Here is a 5524-nt window from a genome sequence, read left to right on the forward strand (position 1 = left end):
TTTTTTATTATTATTAATTAAGATTGCTGACATCACAACAATTTATGTAAAAATAAAAGGCCTGGGTGTTTTAACTAACTGCATGCAGACATGAGGCAAAAATATCTCCAAATCAGGAAAGGCAATGGCTCCCATGAAGCCCTGGTTATACCACAGCTGCAACCAAAATTCACCTCTGGATGAGATCTTTAAAAACAGACATCAACAAGCGAAAGAGCTTAAAAAAAAAAAAAAAACCTAAAGAAACTGCAGCTGTTTAGGGTGGAAAAGAGGAGACTTGAAGGAGTAATCCAACAGCTATCTTCAAAGCTCTGAAAGGCTATTACGGAGGCGAAGGTACAGACAGACATTTGGAGTCACTCTAGAGGCCAGAACTAGGACAAGTGAGAAGTTACAGAGCAATACATTTTTGTCTTAACTTTTCTTCTTTAGCAATTTAAAGGTTACGGAGCTTACCTCTTGGACAAGAAAAGGTTCACCACCTCACAAGACTATTTTCTTGTTGGATGACTCTATCGGAAATGTTGTGGGGAGAAAGCTTACCTTGGGTGAGAAGATGCTTCCCAACTCTGAGAGGCTATGAATCTCTTCAAAGAAAACCCTAAGTCTTATAGATCATTGTTTTCAAACAAGAGGTCATCAGTCACTATGGATTATGAAATCAAGTTAGTGGTTTGAAGCCAGCATTTAAAAAGAAAGAAAGAAAAATAAACAAAACAGAAAACATATCACACGTGGACTTTTATTTCAGATACTTGTGTATATACACATATTTATGGGAGTTTTGTTCTGTTTGGGGGAGTGTGTGTGTGTGAACTGGTTTGTGATGGAAAATATATTTAAGAGTTCCAGAAAAAAACATTTGAAAACTACTGTACTAGATGCTGCCCTTCTACTTCCAAGATAACATAGTGGGCCACACTGGACTGCTCTAATGAGAGGACTCTGCTGCCAGATATTTGTCGTAAGTCCTACCACATTGGCCACTCCTCAGTCCCTTACTACTTACTCCTCTTCTCTTCAACCTCTTAACACTGGAGTTCTGGATGTCCAGGACTTGTGGGTCCTCTTCTTTTATACTCCTTTCATGATCTCATCCAATCTCATGGCTTTAAATACCATCCATTTGCTGGTAACTCCCAAATTTATGTCTGTAGCCCAGACTTCTCTCCTGAAGCCACTATTACATTCAATTGTTGATTCAAAATCTCCACTTGGATACCCAATGGCTATCCCAATTTTAGCATATGCAAAATTCCTGAACTACTAATCTCTCCCTCCAAACCTGCTCTACCTACACGGTCTTCCCCATCCCATTCTATAGCAACTCCAGTCTTTCCACTGCTTTAGGCCAAAATCCTTGGAATCATCCCTCACACTTTGTTTTCTTTCATATTACAGAGCCAGTTCATCAGAACATCCTGAGGTGGAGACTAGCTAGATGTTAACCAAACTTTTTTCTTCTTCCTGAGCATATAGGATTCCCAGCCCCCCTTATAGCCAGGTATGGTCATGTGACTGCATCTAGCCCATGGAATGTGGTGGCCTGGCCTATTAAAACTGCCGCTGCATGATCCTCCATTCTCTGCCAGCTGAATGGAGGGAATTCCAAGTCCTGAGAAGAAGGGAGAGCCATAAGAAGATGGAAGGATCTTGGGTCTTCAGTGACCATGTGGCAGGCCACCAGACCAAGAACAGAGTCACAGATTGGATTGTGACACAAATAAGAAATATACTTTTACTGGCTTAAACCATTGTGAATTCAGGGCTTATCTAGTCCACCAGTTAGTGTTACCCTAAATATTAAAAATCCTGTTGGCTCTAGCTTTAAAATATATCAAGAATCTGACCACTTCCTACAACCTCCACTGTTACCACCCTGGTCCAAGTCAACATCATTTCCCATCTTTACTATAGCTAAAAATCTAACTGTTCTCCCTACTTCCATATATGTTCTTCTATTCTCAACAAAGGGTGATGAATACAATGGGGTTCACTATACTATTCTCTCTTTTATTTCTTTCCATTTTTTTAAAATTTTTTCAAGGCATCTCTGGGTGGACTTGAACATTCAACCTTTTGGTTAGCAGCTGAGCGGGTTAACTGTTTGTACCACCCTGGGATTCCCTTTTGACTCAAAGAAAAAAAAAATCCTTATAATGGCCAACAAGGTCCTATACAATCTTGCCCCCTCCTCTCCTATTCCTTCTCTAACCTGCTTTCCTACTAAGCCTCTCTCCCTCATTCTTTGCTATTCCTTGAGTTCACTAGGCACACTCCTCCTGCCTTAGAGCTTTGCAATGGCTGGTCTCTCTGCTTAAAGTTGTCTCCAACCAGATATCCATATAGCTTACCTTCTCAGTGAGGTGCACTCTCACCATCCTACTTAAGAATTTGCAGCTCACCCCTCTTCCTCCCTTCTCTGGAACTCCCAATCCTTAGCACCCTATGTTTATTTTTATCCAGGCACTTATTATCTTCAAACATTGTATATAATTTTCTTATTTTATGTTTATTATTTGTCTTTCTCTTGTCACTAAAATTTAAATTACCAAAGGGACAGGGAGTTTTTATTTTGGGAGGACTTTTTGTTCAATGACTAGAGTAATACCTGGCACACAATAAGCACCCAATAAATGTAAGTAGAATGAATGTAGGAAGTTTTAGAACTACCTATAAACCTAAGGCAAGGGAGGGAATAGATGTCCTTGGCCTTGGTACTAGTCTTTTCTTCAGTAGCTAGAGTAGCTAAGACCCATCTACTCCCACTCCACTCTCTTGCACTAAACAAGAAATCTAGGGCACCAGATTTCTGAGGAGGAGTGAAGAATTTATACATAGCTCATCAGAATTATTGCCCTCCTCCCCAGCCTCCAGGCAGAGATTTCGTAACTTGGATTTGGGACATCTAAGGCTATCTCTAGTTATATCATGTAATATCACAAAATTCTCAACCAAACTCCTCATGACAAAATGAGGCATTTCTGTCTAACTGAAAAACTTCTCAAAATTGGGACTTAGTTATCCAGTAGTTTTAGGAAAATTTTAGACTTCGGCAAAAATACTTATTTTTGGGGGTGAAGTGATCACAAAACAAATGTCCAGAATCAGTTCTATGATTAGGAAGAATGCAGGGCTTTGAACCAGTTCGAACCTGTTCAATTACGGCCAACAAAACAAAACTAGAACAGACCCAAATTTTTAAAATTTGAGTGAACCGGAACGATAACCTGAACGGGAAAAATTATGAGTTGAAGCCCTGCTAGAAACTTAATCTCCTCCTTAGAAAACAAGGGCAACATACATGTTGCATAGCAACCAATCTCTTGCCTGTCGGATTTTGCAGTCAGAACCAGTGGTGCCCCGCTTAAAGATGGCAGCTGACCATGCCACTTTGAATGTGTGCCACTGTCCTCAGTCATGGCAATAATCCAATCTCACGCATCAAGCTCCTGAAAGGACTCGCTATGCCTCTTCCAAGTCTCCCATTCCGAGGCTTCGACCAATAATTTTTCCCATTCTGGTAATGCTCCAGATCACCCAAATTTAAAAAATTCAGGTCTGTTTCTGTGTTGCTCCCTTGGCCATGACTGAACTGAGAAGAACTGGTTTGAAGCCCTGGAAGAATGTGGGCATCAAAACCTAATTTAGAAAGACTACTTTGTGCCAAGACTTTTTGTACATGAGGCAATTTCCAATGGGTTTACTCCTTACTGCATTTATAGCTATCTCCCCTTGCTAAGAAGTCACTCCTATACACATCTTTATTTATCTGTGGCACAGACTAGCTATGAAACTTAGACAAACTACTTCTTTGGGCCTGGTTTCTTATGATTACAAAAATATCTTAGGGGGTGTGTGTGTGAACCACTCAGTACTTTCAGATGAGAAACAAAATCTTGGGAAATCAGATAAACAATAGAATGAATACCCACAAAAGACTGGGAATCATTTCCTTAAGAGATAGCATTAAGTATTTGCAAGCGTGGGAAGGGGATTATCCACATCTCCTTTAACAATGTTATTAACCAAAGAAAATACTGTTTGATCCACTCATGAGTGATTGTTCAGCAACATAGTGCAGTTCATAGCATAGATGCTATACAGAGTCTGGATGACCTTTCCTGAGCTGAGCCCAGAATATAAACCCAGAATAACATGGACAGGTTCCTTGGCTTCCGTTTCCACAGACCAGGCTTACATGGCTTATAATGCTCCTAGGCCTGAGGAAAGAGTGCCATCTGGAGGATTCCTGTTTCCAAGAGAAACCCTCTTGTAAAACTGTGACCATAGAACAGGTCACCAACAAATCAAGATCCACAGAGAAATAGGGGCCACTATCAAGTCACTTTATGGATTTAAGCTGTTTGCAAATGCCTTTAAAAAACAAAAAACTTTAACTTCCTTTTTACGACAGTCTTGGGAAACCTTACTTGAATTTCATTTCTAAAAGTTATTGTATAGTTCTGGTTGCTATTTGGGAAGGGATTTCTTCTACTTGGCCCACAGATCTACTGAATGAGTTAAGCCTCTTAAAGTTCCCTTCCTCTCATAATCTACATGCTTTTTCTAAAAGAAAAAGTTCTAATCCCATTCCAACTCAGGTTCCTAATCAGAATAGGTACCCTCAAGGTCCCTTTAAGAACTGCTAGACCCAACTCTCATGCGCTCAGTCAGATGATTCATCCCCAACCAGATGAATATCCACTTAATGCTATCAATTGCCTTGGCCAGGAAAGAAGACGGAGTCTGCCCACTCAGTGTGCCATGGCATACAAACTAGTCACTAGGGGGACACAGTCCCAAGGGATTGGGTCTACACAGCCTGAGAAGAACTGTAATGCTGTATTTTCTGTGTTAATGGGGAGTGGGAAGAAGTGGGGAGTGTGCTTTTCAGTTACAAGAGATCCCTCCCCCAAATTGCTGTATCTGTCAAGCAACAGGAATAGCTTCTATGAACAAAAGAAATCTGCTCTTCTCTGTTAATAGTCCTGTGATGCATTTATTTTAGTTCTGCTCTTTCTTCCCCACTTTCTCAATTGCTAAGAATGCCACCTGAAACTGTGAATTCCGAAAAACAGATATTTTCTTCACCAGTGAAAATGGTCCCTTCTTCCTCTAAGAAAGACAATCTCTTTATTCTCAAAAAAGCAAAGTTGGTTCAAACAATTCTCTTTTCTGAGTTCTCACAAGACATGCTGCATATAGACAAATAGCTTATCATTAACCACAGCTGATTTCTGTTATAAGAAAACAGTCTTCTTTTTTATTGGTTCTCCTATGACACCTAAATAGGAAAAGAAAAACCAAGCAGAAGGACTTGATTAAAGGGGCTGAGCCAGAACTAAGAAGGAGAGGGTGAAGGCAAAAGAACACTTGAATGCAGGAGGAAAAAACAATTTGTTCTGTGCGTGCAACAGATTAGGAAATTGAGGACTAATGAAGCATGCCCACTTCACTGAAAACTTCCTCTGGGTATCACTTGCCTCGAAAGCACATAAAGATCACACCCCTTACCCTGTAT

Source organism: Trichechus manatus, unplaced genomic scaffold (assembly GCF_000243295.1).
Source record: "Trichechus manatus latirostris isolate Lorelei unplaced genomic scaffold, TriManLat1.0 scaffold00094, whole genome shotgun sequence".
In the NCBI taxonomy this organism is placed as follows: Eukaryota; Metazoa; Chordata; class Mammalia; order Sirenia; family Trichechidae; genus Trichechus; species Trichechus manatus.